Source organism: Podarcis filfolensis (assembly GCF_964270895.1).
Source record: "Podarcis filfolensis genome assembly, chromosome: 9".
In the NCBI taxonomy this organism is placed as follows: Eukaryota; Metazoa; Chordata; class Lepidosauria; order Squamata; family Lacertidae; genus Podarcis; species Podarcis filfolensis.
The window spans coordinates 21244513-21269132 of NC_139610.1; the positions used below are offsets into that span (position 1 = coordinate 21244513).

At 41.8% G+C, this 24620-nt stretch overlaps 1 protein-coding gene across 17 annotated transcripts in view; it reads left to right on the plus strand.

Moving 5' to 3' along the window:
- Positions 1 to 4316: 4316 nt before the first annotated feature.
- Positions 4317 to 24620, plus strand: part of APBB2 (amyloid beta precursor protein binding family B member 2) — a 171579-nt gene continuing 151275 nt past the window's right edge. For 4 of the 17 annotated variants that reach the window (XM_083630338.1, XM_083630343.1, XM_083630337.1 and 1 more), the window contains exon 1: positions 4463 to 4689. The gene's annotated coding sequence lies outside the window, so the exon portion shown is untranslated. Of the gene's footprint in view, positions 4690 to 4784; positions 4995 to 24620 lie in introns of those variants that run through there. The other 13 variants (XM_083630339.1, XM_083630356.1, XM_083630340.1 and 10 more) reach the window with 11 other exon arrangements.

Below are 24620 nucleotides of genomic sequence, written 5' to 3' on the forward strand. Positions count from 1 at the left end.
CAGCCATGTCAGTAGTGGGACGTCATGTAAGTGCCAGGGCCTTACCCTGCCAACAGTGGAACCCTATGCATAATCCTACTAAATCTAGGTGGTTTAATAGCAGTATTAGGCTAGCAAGATCTTGTGAGATCTTCCTGAAATCTCACAAGATCTCATGAGCTCTGTAAGATCTTGCAAGAGCTCAGTGAGATCTCACAAGATCTCACCAGAATACCGCTGCACAATCCAGGTAAGGGAGGCTTGGGCGGTGGTGAAATTCTCAGTGTGCTGGTCCCGGGGGCTGACCGAGAGGCGAGGTCCGAGTCCAGTCCGAGGTCAGTGGTGTGGTATGGAGACTGTCCATCAAAGCTGTACCTGGGTCCAAGGTGGGGAGTTGGGTGGGGTCAGGAACTCTGGCAGAAGAGCAGGACAGGAACAGGCTAGCAACAACATTGCTTCCGCAACCTGGGACTGGGGCTGACTGGCTTTTATCTGCCCCGAGGCATAGGGCAGCCCCGGTCCACAGGTGACTCGCCTCTCCTGGCCTGGAGGCGAGCACCCCTCCTGTAGGAACTTAGTTCCCTCCATCTCTCTGCCCTGAGCCTCTGCAGCTCAGGAGAGGCTGGAGGGTTACCGGGCCCAGAGGCAACCTCCTTTTCCCCTGACGGGGCTGAGAGTGGAGCACCTGCAGGCAATGGGTCCTCCATCACCTCAGGGGCCAGAGCAGACTCAGCTGGTGCCTGCAGTTGAGGATCCAGCACAGGTGAGGACCCTTCAGGCTCAAGCCCCAGCCCCAGCTCAGCTGGTTCTGGAGGCGGGGACTCCTGTGCAGGCTGGGATTCCTCAGGTTCAGCCTCTGAGTCCGAATCCCAGGCCATCACATTCAGCATGTTGTACGCTGAAAGAAAATTATATCAAAATGATGTACCGGTAGTATTTGACTCCTAGTAAGCTTGCAAAAATGTATAAGACATGTGCAAATATCTGCTGGAAATGTAAGCAAAAGGAAGGCACCTTTTGTGGTGGACCTGTAAGTTTCTAAAAGCATTATGGGAAATGATATACATAAGTTGACAGAATATGCACAACTTGCAGACTTAACATAAAGAATAAGAGAACAAGAAGAACATACCTTTAAAGAAGATTGGAAAACGTTTATTGAATATATGGGGGGAAATAATTGTGTACAACTGCAAACACTGGCAGCATTAAGATAAAGTGAACAGTGTAAATAAGTTTTGAAGGACGCAATAATGGTATAGTTTTTGTAAAATATGTAGGGATTTATGATATGTAAAATGAACCATGGAAAGAAGGGAAGTCATTGATATTTTAAAGATGTAAAATGAGTATTTTAAATTGCAAAACAGAAAATTTAATAAAAATTATATATAAACAAAAAATATTGGTAGGGCTCTGCTGTACCTTACCCTAGTGACCAACCTCCAACGGATTAGAAGTTGAAATAGTGCAGAGAGGGTGATAGCTTGACAAGGACACTTTGGAAACAGAGTTTTCTCCTAAAAAGTTTAAATCTTGGACAACTCTCCTAAAAGGAACTAAAGCATTTTGTGGCATCTTAAAGACTAACAAATTTATTATGACATTTGCTGATCTTAAGGTACTACAAGACCCTTGTTTTTGCTGCAACAGCCTAGCACAGGGATACCCTTTTGGTCTTGTGACACCACCTTCAAGATTAGCACATTCTTTGTGTTGGCCCCTCCGCTCCCAATCCTAAATGTGTTTATTTATATTAATATATACAGACATGCACAGGGGCAGGACATGGGAATGTATCAGATGAAAACTCTAAGGGCAGCTACTAGAATTGTAAACTTGAACGACAGGAAAAGCTGAATGTATAGGGAATTTTATATCGAAAGTACATTCTCCATCAGATGTGCTAAAATTTGAGTTGGTTGCACAATGCTGGGCCCCTATATAAGAAAGTTACGATTTCAAGACCAAGAGCATTTCACTATGCATGGTTTTCTAAATATTCTCTGGTGTTTTGAAAGGATCTATAACCTGATTATTACATGAGGTAACAGCCCTGAGATCTGTGAACCACCCTGAGACCTCTGGGTATAGGGCAGTATATAAATTCAATAAATAATTATATAATAATAATAATAATAATGATGATGATGATGATGATGAAGCAGTAGAAGAGCTACAAAGTGGATGGCATAGTGGTTCACATGAAGATGCTTTAAGTTTCTGTCATGAAGAGGAAAAGTTGTTAGTTGAACAGCAATGGAAATAAGGCATATGGGAGAGCTATAGAAGAAAATAAACAGAAGCTGTACTCTGTAATATCATGTTTATAGCTTTCTGTTTGGTGAAACCTGCCTTTGGTTGCCTTATTAATAAATTTAAAATAATATCAACCAATGTGTATTCTGGGTTCCATGACTGTTGGTTGTGTTAAGAAAAGTACCACAGGTAACAGGATAGACCTTTTAAACACATACACACACACACACACACACTATATATATATATATATATATATATATATATATATATATATATATATATATACACACACACACACACACATGTATGTAAAATTGGTTTCCCTCCCAGAATGTCCAAACCTAGTTACGTGATACTATATAACTTATAACATGCAAATAACAATAAACAGAAACAATTGAGTGTCCATAAAGAAAAGCTGAAGACCTATCCCAAGGAGAAATCTATAAGAGAATTTTTTTACTGTTTTAGCCAAGACCCTTAAAGACTCCCGTTTTAATGTAAAGAACAAACTGCTTTGTATTATATTTTCCTTCATGTTACGGGCAGACGACTTTAACAGTAAAAAAAATATTCAGCCTTTGGATTTTTACATTTGGTTCATAGCCCTAAAGGATTGTAGAAAGGACACTGTCTTTCTAGCAGGTGCCCAGGCCATTTTGGCACCTGAGGCGAACCATAAAATGGCGTCCTCCCAGGACGGAAAAAGGGATAGGTGAAGATCTACATTGGGAACGAGGAGGGAACAAAGATCTGCAAAGGGGACAAACAAAGGGGCAGACCAGCTATTCGCCAAAAGGCCCCATAGAAGCAGCATTTGGCAGAGGGGCTGCCAAGGAGACGGCAGATCTGGGACTCGGCTACCCAGCTGCGAATAAAACGTTTTAAATGTGTTGTAAAGTGCAATACGCAAATGTGTCACCAAGACGGTGACAGCAAGCTAGGCAAAATTCAACGTATTTTTTAAAACATTTAAAAATAAAGCATTTCCACAGCGTTTTTTATGTGTGTGTAGATTCCATCATGGTGGCCCGGCGCTGCTTTCCAGCACCTTCCCTTTACTGTTCCAAGGCTGGATAAAGCCATACAAAATAAAATAAAAGTATTAGGAGGTAATTTGCCAGGGCCCACCCTCCCTCTCAATGTTGACTGCCTAGGGGCTTCCACAGGGTTGAATCCTGCACTGGCAATTTCTTGAGACCTTAAATCCTGACACCTGCAATTCCCACAAGGCCCCGCTATTCTGTGTCTTTCTTTTTTAAAAAACAACAACTTTATTTCAGATCTGAAGTTTACAGCATTGCTATTCTTTGCAGGAGAACTACTTGAAAATGATTTATAGATGGTCTTTAACTCCGAGTAGGCTTGCTAAGATGTATAAGACTGAATCAGATAAGTGTTGGAAATGCAATGAGGCTGAGGAATGTTCTTTCATATGTGGTGGGGACCTGTAAAAGAGTATTGGGAAATAATTCATAATCAATTGGGGGGGAGTTTAAAATAACTTTTCAAAAAAAAAAAAAAAAAGCCCAGCCTTTGTTGTTGGGGATAATTCAGATGGAAATTCCCCAAATGGAAAACAAGCGAGGTCCCAACCAAAGAATGGCAGCTTAAACTGATGGAATATGCACAGCTTGCAGACTTAATGTATAGGATAAGAGAACAAGAACATACTATAGAGAAGAATGGGAAATGTTTATTGAATATATGGGGGGGGGAGATTGTGTACACTTGAAAACGTGGGCAACATTAAGATAAATTCACAGTGTAAGTTTTGATGGATGCAATAATGGAATACTGAAAGCTTTAAATATTTAAAATATGCAGGGATTTATGTTATGCAAAATGGACCGTGGAAAGGGAAGGGGAGTCACTGGTGTTTTGAAGTTGTTTAAATGATTATTCTAAATTGAAAATTAATACCAATTATATATAAAAAATAAAGTTTTATTTCATATGTTTATGTTGTGAACCACCCTGGGATCTTCGGAGGAAGGGGCGGCAGGCGACCCCTCCTCCACCCCTCGCTTCTCCTCAGCGCCCTGTTAGGGCGCGAGGGCCGCTCTCGGCCGCCACGACCACCTGAGGCGGTTCCCGGCCTCCAGGCCTCGCCCGCTTCCCTGGAAGCGCCAAGGCGGGAATGGAGGAGAGGCGTCGCCGCCCCCTTGCAAGGCCCGGCCTCGGCCAGAGGACGTCGCCCTCTCCCTGAAGGCGGCCTTGAAGGAGGAGGAGCCGCCGCCGCCGCCACAGCAGCAGAGGCAGAAAAAGCAGCAGCGGCCGCCGCCAGAGGCCGGGATTGTTTCCTGGGGAAAGCGCAGCAGGCTGGGAAAGCGTTTCCGGAAGGCAGGCGGGCGGGCAGGCAGGCAGGCAGGCTGCATCCCGCAGCTGGGCTCGGAAGAGCGGCGGGGACCGGCCGGAGGAGGAGCAGCGGCGGCGGCGGCCGAGCAGGTAAGTCTGGCCGGGCGACTCCTCGCCCCTTTCGGCGCGGCGCTTCGCCCTCCGGAGGCGGCGGGGAGAAGCAGGGAGGAGGCGCATCTTGCCCCTGCCAGCTGCCACATCTGCAGCAGCGCGGCTGGATCGGGAAGGCGGGGGCGGAGGGTCCTGCTCCGGCGAGAGGCGGCTCGGGGGGCGTTGGGCACGGACCCCCGGCTCGCCCCGGTGCCCAGGAGAAGTTGCGGGCACGAAATGCCTCCCGTGCGTTGCTGCTGCTGCTGCTGCAGCAGCCGATCTCGAGTTGCAAGGAGCAAACTCCGGTGTGTGCCTGCGCGGGGGTGGGGAAGGGCACCCCCAATCCGCATTGGACTCCAAATGCGGGATCCGCATTGGACTCGGGATATTTCTGGGCGGCGGTGCCCGCGGATGGTGGGATCGGCGGCAAAGGAAAAGTCGAGGGAGGGGAATGGGGGGCGAGCTGGGCAGGAAGGGAAATGCAAAAAAATAAATGCAAGGGAAGGGAGGCGAAGGCGAGGGCCGGAGGTGGGGGGCTGCCTGGGGTCGTCTTTGTGCATGGAGCTGCTCCACGCCCTGGTTTGGCCCTTGCTGCGTGTCCCTTGCTGGTATCCCCGGCCCTGTCCTTCCCCCAACCTTTTGCCAGGTTGCGGTGCCTGCGTCTCTCCTCCCAGGGCCTAAGGAAGCCGAGTGCTGCACTCGCCGTGGGCATGCACATTGTCTCCGTTATGCGCTATGAGCATTGCTCTTCTCTCGGATGCTTCGGTGGGGTCTCCTCCTTTCCTCCGGGGACTGTGATGCCGCATCCTTAGGGACACCCCGAGGGAGACGCGTGGTTGCAATGCGATGAGCTGTCAGAGGATCTGATGCATATCCGATGCGAGACTGTAGGGAGCCAGCTTCTGAGGACATGGGTTTGGATGAACAGATGAGGTGGTGGAGGCAGGCGACCTTCATTGCTGAAGCCCCCATATACTGGCTCCTTCCCCTCCCCTTTTTATATATTTTTTATACATTACTACAATTATTCAACAAACATTCTGACGTTTCAAACTTCAGCTCCCTTCCCCCTCTTTCTGCGGTTCTTTGCATTTATTTTCATCATTTCCTGCATACTCCAAATTATATTAACATATTCTTTAGTTCTTCTATTGTCATATCTATTTCATATACATTTTTGAAACTGCAGGTTTTTACAGTAATCAATAAAACACTTCCATTCCTTTCTAAAGAGTTTATTGTCTTGAATTTTCTGGTAAGTTTTGCCATTTCTGCATACTCCATTAATTTTTGTAGCCATTCTTCTCTTGTCGGGACTTCTTTCCATATTTGGGCAAATAACATCATTGCAGCTGTAGTTGCATACATAAATAAATTTCTGTGCTGCTTTGGTAGTTCTGATCCCATAATTCCCAAGAGAAAAGCTTCTGGTTTCTTTTTCCAACATTATCTTAAACATCTTCTTCAATTCATTATATATTATTTCCCAGTAAGCTTTAACCTTACTACAAGACCACCACATATGAAAAAGGTACCTTCTTTTTCTTTACATTTCCAGCATTTATTCGATTTTGATTTATACGTTTTTGCCAGTCTGCTAGGTGTTAGGTACCATCTACAGAACATTTTCATATAATTTTCTCTTAAACCATAACATACTGTAAATGTTATATCCATATTCCTTCCCCTCCCTTTTTAATCAAACTTCACATATAAAACTTTGCAGGGCCAAGTGCAGTATCATCTATACACCATTCTAGACATAAAAAATTAGCATATGCAAATTTGTGCCATAAGCCTGCACCTTTAAGTACCTGGTTGAAGCAGTCCCTCTGTTGTGTGAAAGAACGAAATATGGCTAATTTTCAAATAAGGGGAAGCAGAATGCCTTTGTTGCTTAGCTAAAGTCCTAGTAGTTTGTTGGTTTTCCAGGCACTTTCAATTCCTTTCTCCAAGGTACAGAAAATGCAAAGGCAGCTGTGTTGATCCATAAAGTGAAAACCCCCAAATCCACAGTCGGACGACACCTTTGTTAAGACTAGCGAAACATTTTGGTTGGTCCCAATAAAGGAATTGCGCTACTGTGGTTCTTGGAACCCCTTTGACATGCCAGAGGATTGTGGCTATGTAGAGTGAGTTAAGATTTAAACAGCAAGGCAGCTGTGGAAGGAAGTGACTTCTAGAAGATGTTGCAGGCGTCCCCTGCTTTATTTAAAAGATCACAGATCTAGAACTGTAGTCAAGGTTGTTTTCAGATTTCATTCATCAGGAAAGAGAAAGGAAAAGGTCTCTGGCATACATTCAGTCAGTATTCTACCAGAATGTTGAGTAAGCAAGCATTGGACCTCTTCAGTGTTCAGACAATTAATGCAAAGGCATCAGTTGAAAGAGAAACATACAGGATTGTAGCATTTTTAGTAATAACAAAAAACTTGAAACAAAGTTATATTTCAGTGAGTGTTGCTTTTTTTGCATTGATTTATGATGCCTCTCCCCACCCCACTTTTAGGCCTGACCACCAATGTAACATTTGGGGGGGGGCGGGGAGTCTTTGTCAATTGAGATACATGTTTTGTTGGGTCTGTGGCAGATGAAGGCATTCGGTTGTACCGCTGCGGATGCACCATGGCTTTTCTTCTCTCTGCCCTCCTCCCATATTTAAATCCCGTCTTTAAAAAATGATAAAAATTATATTTAAAATATTTTTAAAAGGTAAAAATAATGGCATATAAAAATAAATTATGGCATATTTTTAAATGGTAAAAATTATCTGCTAGACTTCATTATTAGTTAATATATTGAGCCATGGAAGTGGGTTGGTTCCTTCTAGGCCTTGAATCATGTGGCTTCAGAATGTTTTATCAGCTTATTGTTGTTTAATGAGATATTTAAAATAATGTAATGAAAAGGCATGTTTGAAATCTAATACACATTGATGTGCCTGATGGGATACACTTTAGAGCTTTAATTTAAGCCTGTGGAACGATGGGAACTTGCTAATTAAAAAGCAGATTGTTTTCATTTTAGCGCCATAGCCAGTAATGTGGCTGCGTAATAGACATATTCAGACTGGAAATAAATTTGCATCATGAATTGGAACTTAAGATTCTTTCTTCTGTTTTCTAAATTTTGAGGTGCTTCATTAGCTTTTAATTTTTACCTGTGCTAAGGAATGCTGGCGTTGCTGAATTCACTTATATTGAATGGTCAGGTTCTGGTGGACGACAAATCTAATTTAGAGCTGAATATTATTTATTTTATCTTGAAATGTAACATCATGGTGTATTGCCTAAATCTGTGGTGGCTTAGTTTGATCATGTTAGAATTTGGTACGCGTGCAGTGCAATCCTAAGCATATTTGCTCAGAAATAAGTCAGGCTGTGTTCAATGGGAGATACTCTCAGATACATATGCAGAGAATTGCAGTCTAAAATGCTGTTTGCTACACATGCCAGGGACAAACATTTGGGTTGCAACCCCCTATGTGCTTACCTAGTCCCAGTGGAACTTACCTGCGTAGAAACAAATAGGATTGCACTGTAATCAAACTTCTCTGAACAATTTTACATGACTTCATTGTGTGGTTTTCTCTTTTCTCTTCCCCCATCACTACTGGAATCTGCTCTCCCCTCGCATTCCTGTTTGTCTCAACTGTGCTGCCTTTGCAACTTCTTTTCTCCTGTTGCTGTCACAACTCACCCTTGGCCACTTGACAAGTCTTGGTATCGTTGCTGCTTCACTCCCGCCACTGATCTTGAACCTGGACATTTATCAGGACCCGTGTTCTGCTGTGTTGTCCATTTCCAAGACACTGTTAATGTATTTTATTTGTATTTTATCTTATTAAGATAGTTGCCTTGTTTGTCCTAGGCAGTATTCTGAAGGAATATTGGAGTTTTCGTGCAATGGACTGTCTGAGATGTTTGAGTACAGTGGGACTTAGTAAGTGTGCTTATGATTTCATCTTCTGTTTAATAATGCTGACTTGTCATTGTAATACTCCGTTAAAATTCTTCATGGCTCATTGGCAGTTGTCTTAGATTTGTTAATTCCCAGATCTGGAATACATGCTTGACAGTAAGTGGGGTCAACTCAGGATATCCTTGCACTAGAGCAACCTTTTCAAAACTAGTTTCTTCCAGAAGTTGTTGACTGCATCTCCCCATAACCGCAGACCATTGACTACACTGGTTGGGACTGATGGAGGTAGGCGGGCACCGGATTGAGGAAGACTGCACTAGAGGTCTAAACTTGAATTGTGCAGCAACCTACTGAATTCAGCAGAATTTACTTCTGTGCATTTGCTGCTGTCCAGATGTCCCCTGGAATTCAGCAGCTGAATTCCAAACTCATTTACTTGGAATAAGAGGGTGCTATGGTGTTATGAAAACTTTTGAACAAGTGTACTGAATTCCTGAGTAACAGATTCCAAAAGGGAAGCCATGGTAGGTTGTTGAGCTTCTGACCATCCCTCTGCTAGAACAGAGCTAGGGATGGAGCAAGTTGTGATATCCCTGTTCATAAGCCTTGCAGTGCAGTTGGTACCTGGGCACCTGCTCCTCATGTTGTGTGTTTGTAGCTCAGTTCATTATTGATGGTCAGGTTGACTTTCATTTCTTAGCTGATCTTTCCTTCCATAAAATGTGATGTTTTACAGGCATCTTGTGTTCTGCATTTCTCACATGGCATGTAAGGGGTTACTTAAAATTGAATTGATGGAACAGAGATGCTGTGTAAACACCAGTGGGATTTACTAAAATGTATGCTTATTTCTCTTTATGTTGTTTGTATAGTATCCACTTTGGTATAAGTGTTCTGTACAACTGGGAGAAATAAATTTGAGTTGAATGTAGTTATTCAAATGGGAATCCTTAATTATAAGGATTAATTTGAGTACATTATACTATATTAAAAGCTCTCTTTAATGGCTGAGGTTTCTTTAGCTCATGCACTGCAAGTACACCATCTGTGTCAATACCTATCATTTTGTTTTGGCACAAATGTTACCTGCTGATATCGAGCGAAGTCCTACTGAGACTAGACCATTGACATTAATGGACATTGAAAATCACAGATTGTCTGTGGACTTGAGCTGTAATCCTACATACACATTTGTGGTAACACAATGAGGCTTGGTTTTTAGTAGAAAAGTATACAGCTGCACTGTAATGTGCAATTCTGTGTTACATCAGTCCATGTTCTTAAAATTATTGCGCAAGAGCCCTTAAGAGTCTGGGGTCTGTTGCCTGGTTCTTTTTGGCAACTCTGCTGTGTTGTCAAAATAAAAGTTTCAATAGCCTCCAGGCCAGTAACCATTTGACACAACCGTTCTCTCTCTGGCTCCTGCAGCATCCAGGAAAAGAGTATGATAGCAGGTTTTCTAATGTATCTATCCAAGAACAATTTATACATTGAACCATGCAGTAGGTAAGCAATAAAAAACAACAGCCAAGTTGAAGGTCAAAGTAGTAAAACTCTTTTAAAACAGAAAGGCAACAAGTGAAGCAATAGTAAGAACAGCAAAGGAAAGTGAAGTTGGTTTTTAAAACTGCAAGCTTAAAAAGAATTGAGCAAGCATATTTCCACAAGAAATCAGAAGGCACATCTAGGTACATCTAGGTGACATATACGGTATTTCTTTCTTTCCATGTTTAAGCTGTTACATCTCTGAACAAGCTTGGTCTCAGGAACTATTAGAAGTTAACAGTCCACCAGATGACTTGGATTTCAATTAAGAAGGAAGAAGCAAGGGAGGTTTTACAGCCTCTGGTCCATTCAGATGCTTGTTTTCTCAAATGACGCAGGAAAGTAGAAGACTCGAAGGTTGCTGATCTACTAGTACCCATACTTAAGAAATGTACAGGATGTATCTAGATTTTCATGGAAGGCCTTGAAGCAAGGATGCATTGGCAAATAACACAGTGGGGCATATTACAGTTGAGTAAAGATTCAGAAACAGTCAAAGCTTGTTTAACGGACCACTGTATTTTAATACTTTGTTGGAAGCCGCCCAGAGTGGCTGGGGAGACCCAGCCAGATGGGCGGGGTATAAATAAATTATTATTATTATTATTATTATTATTATTATTATTATTATAGCAGATGTACTGTAATCGTGGTCGTCTTCTGACAATCATTTTGTAATTTCCAGTGACATTTATGTGTGTACATATAAATCAGACATGTATGATAATCAGTACATATGTATGATAATCAATACATAAAGTAAGTAAAAGGGATCTGACTTCTGCCCACCTATATAAGCCTATCTCAATAGCTTTTATTAGAACTAAAATTATTAGGTGACATTTATTTATTTACAAAATTTGTACGCAACCCTTCATCCAAAGATCTTAAGGCAGTTCACACACACACAAAAATACAAGATAGAAACTCAAAATACACGATAAAAATCATTGTCCCTTGGCCTAACGTGACCAGTTTTAATTCCTGTGATGGTGCATGGTCTGTTTGCCATCTGCCACTCAATTTCTATGGTAACCAGGTCCCAAACCTGAGAAGCACAGATGCAATTCATTTCCTGTAGTTAATATTTTCATTAGCTGACCACCTGCACCCTGTACCAGGCAATGCTTATGATTTGTCTTGATAAAGTAGAACATATCATAAGTATTCTAGGGCAGACCTTTCCAAACTTCATGTTGGTGACACACTTTTTAGACATACATCATTTTGTGACACAGTAATTCAGTTTTACTAGCAAACTGGAGGTTAAAGTAACCCCTTTCCAGCCCCAGGAGGAGCGTGGGGGAATGTTCGCGCGACACACCTGCACCCTGCAGCCGACACACTAACGTGTCGCGACACATAGTTTGGAAAGCTCTGCTCTAGGGGTTCTCATACTCTGCCATTGCAACACTACTTCCACATATGGGATAAAAGTTGTCCAAGACTTCCCTAAATAAAGATAGATTTGCAGAAGCATGTCTCTTATGTAAAATCACAATATCCACATGATATGTCTGCTATATTTTAATGAATAAGGTCTTTTCATCATGTGGATGCTGTGCCCACCAAAGGAGATGGATCCTTGCATGTGATACACCTGTCGCATGACAGTCACCACCAACCGTGTTGATGTGAATGCACCTTAATATAAAGCAAAGCTTTGGTTGATGTTGCTTATGCTTGTCCTGGAGCCAGCCTGTTTGGTATTACAAATCCAGCCCAAAGCTCAAGAGAGTATCACTTTGAAGAGAGACAGAGAGAGAGATGTGCAGCTTTGATTCTAGCCTGTGAGTTTGGAAGTGGTCAGTAGCCAGGGAGAGGCAGGCAGGAGTGTACGTCTGGTGCTGTCATAGTCCAGAAAGGCAAGCTTTCTCCCTCCCACCAATGAAAAGAGATATTTGCTTTCACAGTGCATTCAGTTACTCATTCAGTCGCCCCCCTGCATTCCAGTCTCTCATGGGTTTCAAAGATATGCATAAATGCCTCTTTTTTTAATGCAGAAATCTGATATATTTATTTTATTCGTAAAACACAATTGGAGAAGTACATCAAAGTCCTTTCCTGAAAAAAATGTGAAGTCTTTCTTTCCTTTCCAATTTATCCCCCTCCATTGCAAGTGGTAGCAGTAGCAACTGTGTTGGCAGCTTGGTCAATACAGATTTTGTATCCCAGTGCTCCAGACATACCATTGTCCAGGCATTGCATGTGTGGCCAACAAAAATATGATGGAGAGTGTTCAGAAAAGATCACCCAAACTTAACCCCCCCCCAAATCATGTGCTGTGTGCGAGAGGGAGAAATCTGAAATGTTCTCAGAATACTCTTGTCAAAGAAACTTCAGCTCTGCTCTAGTTTCGGCTTAATACCATTTGGAAGTTTCAAATGTCAAATAATAAAGCTTGATATAAATTTGGCATAGCTGGTATTCAGTTTAAAGCACTGTATGCTAAAGCTGATCTGCAGCTCTAGATTCAGAGCCTTTGGATCCTAATTTCTGTTTGCTACATTGCATCACTCTTGTGAAGGTGCTGACATACGCTTCAGGAAGTACAGAGGAAGTCTCAAGTCTGGATTATTTTACTGGTATGCATGTGTCAGGATTTAAAATAAGACTCCCGATGTGTGTTGGGTAGTACGCAGCAGCTGCACAACCAAGAGCATATCAGGCTAATAGCTGTGCAAAGCATTTGTGCCATTTGTAATTAAATCTGGATTCTTACTAGATTAGAATATTGATCAAGCATGCTGCAATTGTTTTATTCTTAATATATGAATAATTACTAAAACTATGCAGCATTTAAGGGAGAGCTGATGTGGAGGAAGTGTTTCTCTCTGTGCATCTCTGTCTGAGATGTTACTGTATTGCACAGTTCACGTAAGGAGACTGAGAATCCCGTGTGCATATGTCTCCCATTCAGGAAATGGAAATGCCCAAGCTAAGCTTCAGCGCCATAACTGCATTGTATATAGTCCAACATAGCTCAGTTGGTAGGGACGCGGGTGGCGCTGTGGGTTAAACCACAGAGCCTAGGACTTGCCGATCAGAAGGTTGGCGGTTCGAATCCCCGCGACGGGGTGAGCTCCTATTGATCGGTCCCTGCTCCTGCCAACCTAGCAGTTCGAAAGCACGTCAACGTGCAGGTAGATAAATAGGTACTGCTCCAGCGGGAAGGTAAACGGTGTTTCCGTGTGCTGCTCTGGTTCGCCAGAAGCGGCTTAGTCATGCTGGCCACATGACCCGGAAGCTGCACGCCGGCTCTCTCAGCCAATAAAGCGAGATGAGTGCTGCAATCCCAGAGTCGTCCATGACTGGACCTAATGGTCAGGGGTCCCTTTACCTTTACCTAGCTTAGTTGGTAGAGCATGAGACTTACATGAGACCCACAACCCTTAATCTCAGGGCTGTGGGTATGAGCCCCATGTTGGGCAAAGGATTCCTGCATTGGTCCCTTCCAACTCTGCAATTCTATGATTCTATGATATACCTCCAGACCGTTCTTGGGACAAAGTGAATTCTTTATCCTGGGACCACCATTCACATTTTGTCTGTACAGTATCCCAGTGTTGGGATTTTTAAAGGGAGAAACTAGTACTGTGGGATGCAATTCTGCATTCCTTCTCATTCCTACAAGGCCCCATTGAACTGAATTGCACTGTTCTAGTGAGCATTTCTTTGTGGGCTTCTATGTTCTTAGTGTGGTTGTGTAAAGTAGATAAATAGGTGGTGGGAAGATAAACGGCGTTTCCGTGCGCTATGGTTTCTGTCGCGGTGTTCTGTGCTCCAAAGTGGCATAGTCATGCTGGCCACATGACCCGGAAAATGGTATATGGACAAACGCCGGCTCCCTCGGCCTTTGACTGGACTTAACCGTCCAGGGGTCCTTTACCTTTTTTTTTTTAAACCTTTAGTATGACTGAGTGCGGGTGGCGCTGTGGGTTAAACCACAGAGCCTAAGACTTGCCGATCAGAAGGTTGGCAGTTCGAATCCCCGCGACGGGGTGAGCTCCCATTGTTCGGTCCCCTGCTCCTGCCAACCTAGCAGTTCGAAAGCACATCAAAGTGCAAGTAGATCAATAGGTACCGCTCTGGCGGGAAGGTAAACGGCATTTCCGTGTGCTGCTCTGGTTCGCCAGAAGCGGCTTAGTCATGCTGGCCACATGACCCAGAAGCTGTCTGTGGACAAACGCTGGCTCCCTCGGCCTATAGAGCGAGATGAGCGCGCAACCCCAGAGTCGGTCACGACTGGACCTAATGGTCAGGGGTCCCTTTACCTTTTATGACTGAGTGCTGAGTGTATGACTGCATACAGTAGATCCTTCCATAGAAAACCAGTAGATCAGAAGGGGGCTGGGGAACCTCTATTTATCTGTTAACGAAGAAAAAAGTTGAGAAGGAGGTTGGACAAGTACTATCTTTAGCTTAAGTTATACAGTATTCATAGTTACATAAGTTATTTCCATCTGATTAGCATCAAATGTTTTACTTAAAATTGACTTGACTCTGCATCTGTTTAAGGCAAAGCAGAACCCCTTAGGAAAATTCAGAAAGATTTTTATTGCATATAGGCTTTGACAATGACTTTAAAGTGTCTGAATGGACCTGGGAATGAAAGAAAACACCAATAAACAGAAGGACTTAATTAAATAATAACAGACCTCTATTTTGAAACAGTTTGCTAGTGTTTACAGACCAGTGAAAATACCAAATCAGGTGTAGGAGTTAATCACAAATGCAGAAAAAAAATAATGAAATATTGGTGGAGTTAATTATTTTGTGTGACACTGATGACAATATTGAAGGGGCTTTATGGACTCCTGCCAGAAAGATGAGAGATGACTCGCTAACCATTAATCCTGCTCTCAGTGGAGTAACATGAATTCTGTGGTCTGAGGGTCAAATTTAGGTGTGATGTAGAAGACCTATAAATGATCTCACACTTCTTAATAATAATAAAAATCTGAAATGCAGTTGCAATTTTAGTATAGCTGTAGGGAAAGAGGGGCTGTTTAACTGTTTAACTTGTAGGTTTTTGGGCGGAGCAGCTGTGGGGTTAATATGATTGGGAAAACAGCCCACAGGAAAAGGGTTACGCCCTCCTCTTACACTGATGCTCTAATGAACTTTATAGCCTCCCCCCATTATATTTCAGTAAATATATTTTAAAAAGAGAGGGCAGTTCATACGTCTCCCATGTCATGCCTTGTTTTATTTGGAGATCTGTCTATAGCTGCTGGCATTTCATATTCACAGTGATGCCTGTCTTCTCTATGTAGAAATTCTACGATTAATCTTTTGATTGTGTTATTTTATGAGGTTATTTTGTGATTTTTAATCTGTGTAGTGGGCTTTGTGGCTTAATAAAAAAAAAGGTTTTGTGATGTTATCTACAGAGTTGCTTTCAGAATACTTCAAGAAGAATTAGAAGCAATCAGAGATGTTAATAGAAAACCTAGAGAGTAGCTTCAGGGCATTTTGCGGGTACAAAAGTATTACCTTTGCTAATTACAGATTTGATCTAGAAACCTGTGCAATTCTTTTTCTTTTTCTTCTCTTCCATTAACTAGTGTTCTCAAGAGAGCATATTATGGAGCAATTAAGCCTACACAAGTAATATCTGGTTTCCACTGTTTGTTGTGCTTTCCTAGATTACATTAATGCCATGATCTTTATATTATTGTTGTTTATATTATTACTGTTTAGAATAGTATCTCAATGTGTGTGTTTTTGGATATATGTATTTTTTGGGGGTGGGGGGAGCTCTAGCTGAGTAAAACGGCCCACTCATTGAGCTTAGCCAATACTTGGGAATTATGGGAGTCCAGCAATGTCTGGGTACCCAAGGTTGAAAAACACTGTGTTAGAGGTTATATTAATGCTAACATTCCCCCAAAAGCAAGGAACTGAAGCCAAATTAAGTTAATTGAATTTAGGTCCCTAAAGACTTGAGTTCTGTGGATTTTAATGGATCTTAAGTGCAACTGACTTACAGTTTAGTCCTATGTGGGCCTACTCAGACGTAAATCCAATTTAATAAGACTTTCAGGTAAGTGTGCATAAGAGCTAGCCTTAGTCTAGCTCCCACCCAGTGTCTCAAGATAATTTGTATTTATTTATTTTTTTAAAAATCCATTAAAAATATTGCAGTGGTGCTAAATAGGACAGTTGCCCCTATTTGTGGCAATAGTCCCTCAGGATAGTGCTACACATTACAACCAATGTGGGAAACCTGTTGAAGGAACTCTAGTAAATAAGTGGCCTAAGCATCTTCATGTTTACCATCTGCTGAGCAGAGTTAATTTCAAATACATCGGACATGTCTTTATCTTGAAAGGGAAGGTTTCTTTGGTGCATATTTTAAAAGTACTATTAAGATCTCTGAATGCGGCCCATATTTTTGTTCTGTTAAAATTGGCCGTAATAGAAATGTTCTCAGGAGCCTTGCAATAAAATGTGCGCTCTACAGAGACAATTTCAAGGAGTTTTAACGTACGTGAAAATAAATGGCTTTTTTTTCTTTTTTGCTGACTGTGACATTGTTTAATAGAATGGCTTCAACTCCTCTCAGTTTTTGTCTCTTTTCAGAGATTTGTATTGCTTTGTGGTGACTAAAAAAATTTCTCTGCTTGCATAACCTTAACTGATCTAGCTTTAGTTTGAGAGATATGCTTCTTTCCAAAATCCAGTCTACCTATTTCACTTCTCTTGTCTTTCACTTATGAGAGTCCCTTCTGTGGACCATGCCTTTTGTCTCAGTTGGGGGGGGGGGTAGTGAAGTTGTGGTCTGCTCTGCCTCGCCCCTTTTGGCTCCATGATCCCTTCCCTCTCCCCCTCATTTGTCTCAGTTTCTCTGCCAAGACAGCATCCAGCTTTTTTCTCAACTGCACCTTCAGCAAAATGCCAGCTTATAAAATTGTGACAGCTGCCCATCTAATCAGCCCTTGCAAAGAAGACTTCTGCTTCAGTCTGCTAAGGTTTTGTTTTTTTTGTGCTCTGCCAGTGAGAAATAGATGAGCTGTGAAGGTTTAACTGAGCTGCATCTATTTTTGGTTTTGCAAATTCCAGACTTTGCCTGTTTGTTTTGGCACAAGCCATTCAGTGGCACTTCCTCTCAGCGCGCCTTGACTACTGAAGCGCACACTCTGTGTTATGGTTGACTTGGGGATAAAAATATAAAGGAACCGTGATGGAGCTCATTTCCTCTTCCCAGTAATCTTGTTGAATATAAGCAGGATTAGGATTTGTACTTGGTTACAGAAGAGAGGCTGGTTTTTGAAAAGCAAAGGTCATATCTGAGCAAAAGTTAAGCGCTTCTAAATCCCATTGATTTCGGTGGGAGTTAAACATGTGCTTAAATGTCTCTCATTGAAACGAGGGTCCTAAACATATGCAAGGACCAGGCCTGACCAGGTCAGTTTGTGAAAACGAACTTAGATGTATCTGTGCTATTATTATTATTATTATTATTATTATTATTATTATTATTATTTATACCCCACCCTCTCCAGCCAACATCGGGCTCAGGGCGGCTAACGCCAGGTATAAAACAATTGATTAACATACAACTTAAAACAAGATTAAAATACAACATCAAAACTGTGACAGCTGCCCATCTAATCAGCCCTTGCAAAGAATACTTTTATAATGGTTCAGGTCAGACCATGGGAATGTCTAGTCCAGTCTCATGAACTGATTTGTAGCAGCTTTTGACGGCCTTAGGCAGAGATCTTTCCCACCAGAGATTTTTCTTTCATTGGAGAAACCACAGACTAAACCTAAGACTTTCTACTTTATGACTGAGCGTTGCCTGAGCTTACTTAGGGAAATACGTTTGGATGCTTTCACCGTAGGAAAAGTGTGATATATTTTTTGAAAATGATCACTGAAATTTAAATATAAATTTTATACATACCGGTACATACATACATACATTCTGTGATCTAACTGCAGAGAGACAAAACGGCTTTGGCACCTTCATTTCTTATATTTCTTGTACTTCCTGTTCCTGTTTGATTGCCTCTGAAGACCAAGCTCAGGGGCCTCCCACATCAACAAAAGAAAAGTGGGCACATATTTGCATAATATTTACATATGCTAAATTAGACACAAACTTAATTTTTTTTTTTACTATAACTTAAATAGAAATCATAGAATTGTAAAGTTGGAAGGGACTCTAGTCCAACCGCCTGCAATGCAGGAATCTCAGCTAAATCATCTATTACAGATGACCATCCAGCCTCTGCTTAAAAGCCTCCAAGGAAGGAGAGTCCATAACCTCCCGAGGGAGACCACTCCACTGTCAAAACATTTCCTGATGTTTAGTCGAAATCTCTTGCAACTTAAAATGCAACACATAGCATCATAGTGGGGAAGATTCTGCCCGTGGCAAGTAATACAGCAGGCGTGGTCTTACGAGAGATATCATCCCTTCTCTTCCTGCCTTATTAGTTAGGGACATCTTTATGGTTGAGCAAAACGTTTTTAATCAGTTTGGTCACCTAACGGTTTAAACCTTGCAGCTGTAATTATTTTAACATGTTCTTATTTCTATAACATTGGCAGTGCAATCCTGTGCATGGTGACTCAGAAGATTCTTAAATTATTCCCAGGGAAGTCTAGGGAAATTATGCATTTTATTCCCGGGAAATTATGCATTGGATTGCGGCCTTAAATCTTGTAGAATGCAGAAAGTTGTGCCCAAAAGAAAGAGCAGGATGCTGCGATGAAAAATTGTTTTATTTTTAGTGGAATTTAATGTAATTAAATGCAGGAGCCAGAATGCTGCAGCCAGAAGAGAAGTTGCAAGTTTAAAAGGCATCTCTCTAAGAACAACATGCCTGTTAAATCTCTCCATCCACTAAAGTAGAAACGTGTTCTTTAAACTTGCTTTCTTCAGGCTTTGAGGTTTGTTCTGTGTGATTTCTGGCTGCAGTTCTAACAGCACGTAAACCCAAGTAAATGATAAAATATCTTTGTGATTAAATTTCAGTTCTCTTGAAATATATTTTGTGTGTTGACAGAAGAAAATGAGCCCTTGTCTTGTGGCCATAAATGACCACACATGCATTTTTAAAGACTGCGGGTGGTTAAAGCACTGGAGGGCTTGCAGAATTCTTAAAATCAGAGCTGTGTTCCTCTCCCCAACCCACCATGAGCAGCAGACACTTCCTGAAGCTCTGTGCTTTATTTCTAATGAATAATACTTATCTGTATATGCCTACTTTGTGGTCTTTTAAAGCACTTGTTTTACTAATGACTGCCAGACTTACTGCAGTGCTCACAGGGCTGCTGCACATTTCATTCCAACATTGTTTCACTCTTTCCTCTCTGCCTCAACCTCTGTTGGAAATTAGGTACTGAGATCCTTTTCGTTTCTTGCTTGGAAGTCTCTGTAAAATGCCTATTGTGGTTGTTTTGTGTTGTAATAATAAAAGCTGTACTGAGTGTTGTTTTACATTTTATCTCCCCCTGCAAGAGTAGTGGTGTTTGATCAGTGCATGTTGTAAGAAATGTGCGAAGGAAAAACACTTTCCAAAGATGTTGGGGACTGTGTACCAGGAAACTGACCTAAGGCACATAGAGATGTGTTAACCGTGGCAGATATTGATCCAACACTCGTATACCTGCAGTGCCATGTAAAGTGTGAAGTAGCCTTTAACGCGCAAATGCGATTTTTGTTGTTGTTTTGTTTTGTTAAGGATGCCCACCAGTACCTCCTACAGTGTCTGCAAAGGGTTTCGCTATATATCTTCTCAAAATATTCAAGATACTGTTTCTCTTCCTGCTCAGTTCCTGTTTACCCTCTTCTACATGGAACATAAGGGATGCGGGTGGTGCTGTGGGTTAAACCACAGAGCCTAGGACTTGCCGATCAGAAGGTCGGCAGTTCGAATCCCCGCGACGGGGTGAGTTCCCGTTGCTCAGTCCCTGCTCCTGCCAACCTAGCAGTTCGAAAGCACGTCAAAGTGCAAGTAGATAAATAGGTACCACTCCGGCAAGAAGGTAAACGGTGTTTCCGTGCGCTCCTCTGGTTTGCCAGAAGCGGCTTAGTCATGCTGGCCACATGACCCGGAAGCTGTACACCGGCTCCCTTGGCCAATAAAGCGAGATGAGCGCCACGACCCCAGAGTTATCCGTGACTGGACCTAATGGTCGGGGTCCCTTTACCTTTACCTTTTTACATGGAACATTCCCTCTTAAATACTCCCACATTTCATTGGGTGTAAGGATTGAATGAACAGAGAAGTGCAAAGAGATTCTGTATCTGACTGAGCATAGTATTTCTGATATATGTGCCTTTTCCCCCATTGGTGGAGGCATGCCAACGCCTTTTTATGGTGTCATGTGGTTGCCATTTTGTGTTGTGCCATGCCTCCCCTGCAGCCATGACACTTTGTCAGAAGTGTCCTGGTGTGCCCACTGGCCTAAAAAGATTAGCTAGGTAAAGGTAAAGGTACCCCTGCCCGTACGGGCCAGTCGTGTCCGACTCTAGGGTTGTGTGCCCATCTCATTTAAGAGGCAGGGGCCAGCGCTGTCCGGAGACACTTCCGGGTCACGTGGCCAGCGTGACGAAGCTGCTCTGGCGAGCCAGCACCAGTGCAGCACACGGAAACACCGTTTACTTAAGGTGCTTTCGAACTGCTAGGTGGGCAGGAGCTGGGACCGAAAGATGGGAGCTCACCCCACCGCGGGGATTCGAACCGCCGACCATGCGGTCGGCAAGCCCTAGGCACTGAGGTTTTACCCACAGCACCACCCACGTCCCACAAAGATTAGCTACTCCTGTTTAAAGCCTTTGTCCATAACCAGGATATGACAGAAGCCAATCACAGCCCAAAACACAATGAAATGAACCAGCTGAAAATGTGTTCTGTCATATACCATAAAGGTGGTTAGAAGTTAAGTTCAAGTATCATTAATCAATCAGCATTCAGATTAGTCTACTGTGTGCTACTCGGTTTTCATTTGCTGCTCCTTAATGGTCACCAAGGTAAAGTTGGCTATAGTTCACACATTTCTTTTCACTAGTCAACATAATTTTTTTGCTGATTTGGCCAGTGCTCGCAGTCTTTTCAAAATGGGTTCTGTGAAACAATGTGGAATATCCTCAATTTCATCTCTACAAGTACAGAAACATACCCCCCATACCCCCCAGCAAATACAAAAAGCATGAGGTTATAGTCATCTCTTGGTATTGGCAGCTTAGAATTGTTGAGGCTATTGCTTGAAATTTCAACAGGTTTATAAGTTTTCCAGGCCATGATTAACCTTTATCCTTGTATACCAGGATAGTTTAACATGAGTAAAAGAGAATTTTAAATGCCCTGGTGCAGCTTATAGTGTCAATCCAGGAAAGTAATTCAGAGTGGAAAAGCTGTGATTGGATCAGTTTTGTCACACCAAATATTTGATCAAAGAGGAGTTAGTTGAGATTATTCACATATGCATAGCCCCTGAAGTGTATAATTTGTCATATGATTTATCTATTAACAGCGGAGAAGTAGCAGCCTAGCTTATGGTTAACACACTGCATTCAGAAACTCATAAGAACTGTGGAAACGAGACATTTTGCGTGACCTACCTCCACTCTGTTAATTTTCAAACCAGTTATGCAGTGATTATTCCCCACAAAGTTTAATTACTCAAAATGCTCCATGTAGCCACATTTGCACATTATGGTATGAGATTGATATGGGCCACTTATTGCTGCATCGAGTTCATCAATGTTCATATTCAGTTTAGCATTTTGGGACTGATCAGGACAAATTTGGGATATTAATGGGATGTAAATGGAATTTTTGGTCCTCTGCCTTTTCCACTCTTCAGACCTTTCTCACGTAATGGGGCCTCCAAAGTATTCAAATGTATGCTGTAAATAAAACTTATCTTAATATAGTACAGTACTTTATTTCAAGTCAGTAAGACTGTTGGCTGTTACTAGTGACAGAGAATTATTTGGATAAATGTGTCAGGGGTATTAATGTTCTAAGGAAAACATTTTAACTTCATTGTCTGTCCACTGCCCCCACCCCTGCCATTTTCAAAGGCAAACACTGTGGTAATTTGTAAACACATTTCCTATTTTTTCAAGATTTTTTTTTTATAAACATCACATTTTATTCTCTCTATACTTTCCTTCTCCCCTACCCCCAGCTGAAAAAAAATATCACAGGGTGCAATGAAGAAACAATGAAATCCAACCACATATACATCTATACTAGCTTGGAATAATCATGGCATCCTCATCATTTTGGAAACGAATTGTTGGCCTTTGTATGTACTTGCAGAGCACTGGTGTATTTGGAAGCCAGTTCTGCGTGGATTCAACCATGAGAGAAACTGCTTTATTATGCTTTCCATTAAGCACCTTGCTTCCTCAGGTTCATGTTTCAGAAAACGCAATGTTTTTATATCATTTTGGCCCTCAGGCGCCCTTGAAGTACAAAAGCCAAGAATGTTCGGTTTGCAAAGGATGACTAAGGGCAAGCCAAATCCAGGGAGAGATTTGGGCATGCCCTCTTGGCATGTCGAGTGATTTTCAAAGGGCTTTTTTCTTTAACAGTCATTTTCTGTTTCCTAGAAATATTGTTTTCTGCCTTTATTTCACAATACAAAGCCTTAAGTACCCAGCTAGACATTCCCTTGTTTGGCTTCCATTGGCGCTTAAGCATGAACCCTCCTCACAGCACTGTGAAAGAAGGAACAGCTTAGTTTCCTTACTGAAAACGTAGCACAGCTGTAACAGGGAGATGTGATTCATTTTTAAAACTAATTATTAGTTCACTGGTGCAAACCACCATAAACGCCACCTGAAAGTCACTGAACTCAGAAGCTAATGGGTATTCACAAATGCCGTACCATTATATTACAACTTCAGCCCAGGGAGAAGTGTGGAATAGTCCTCGAACATAAAGCGTGCATCTTGCTTAAGCTAAATAACTTTTATGTGTGTCAATTAATTCAGAGCTGAAAGAAAGGAAAATGCTCTTTTGAGAAGGGAGTGGAATCACAGGGGTGGAACACTTTGAGATTTTGCACATGGTTAAGCACGGATAGAAGCAAAGGTCCTGTGCCATAGAATAGAGAGGCCATAAACAGAGACATCTGTTATTTGGCCTTTTTCAGGTTTTTGTGGCATACTGGAATTTAAACAAAAGCTATCGTTTTTTAAAAAAATTGTTCATTATTTGTTTTTGTTTAATTTGACCATATATTTTTACCTTTTCTTATAAAATAAAAGACATCCCTCCCATTAGGGTTTTTTAATATTAAAAAATCACAAGCATCAGAACCCTAGTAGATGAAGTGCATTTTTTTTTATGTTTCTACACAGAATTGCTCCTTTTTTGTTGTTCGCAGAGCTTATCTTTGTTGAGCAAGAAGCTGTTGAAGTGGATCAGGACCAAACATGGATAGGATTGACAGCTGACTTGGGGAGTTGCAGGCACAGTTTGCTGGCAGGTTAAAGCATCACACATATTTGAAAGAAGCAAAAATTAATTCCCACAGGGAATATCCTTCTAGATTTTAAACAGAGAGAAAAAGACCAGAGACTAAATTTCCTGTCAGTCAGATATTTCTTCCAAATTAAAGATTTTCAAACACATATTAAGCCAGCTGGTCCTGGCATTACACTGGCAAGTTTCCAGTAGGGAAACTGACTTTGAAATTCTAAGTGCTGCTTTTATTCTTAATTAGGGAATGCATATGAGTTGTTAGAAAATAAATTATCTTCTTGGAAGCCTTTAATTAAAGCCTCCTGTCTGTGCTTTGTTTTTGTTTTTAAAGCCAAAAAACAGTAATACCTAAGGATTATTTGGAAATGGACTGACACAAGAAAGTGAAATATGCTGCATATTTCAAAACATGGGGCGGCTTTGAGATTCAAGGAGGGAGGTATTGAAGTAGTTGCCTAATGCCAAATCTGGTTTTGTTATTCATCCAGAAGCAGCTGAAATGTAGGCTGTGGTGATCTGATGACTGATACACATTGGTACCTTGGTTTGCAACCTTAATCCATTCCGGAGGTCCATTTGGAAACCAAAACAGGTTGTAACCCTGCTTTCACAAATGGGGCCTCCAAAAAAATTTGTGATCCAGAAAAAATGGGTTGTTATCCAAAAGAAGGTTGCAAACCAGGACATGCACTTCCAGGTTTGACGTGTTTGTAATCCAAAACGTATGCAAACCAAGATGTATGCAAACCAGGGTACCACTGTATGTGGTTATTATTCCAATCAAATATTAGAGTACCCCATACAGGGCATTTTGATGTTCAAATACTCTGTTTTGTAGAATGATGATCCAACATCTATGGTATTATAATTCGCCTTAATTCCAGTAATTTCACACAGTTCTAAACTCTGTAACAGATAACGTTGTCTCACTTGCAGATAAAAATCTAAAAACATGGTCCAAGTTTATATTGTGAAGTGTCAAGTACAAGTAAGAAGGTTAAGAGGGGA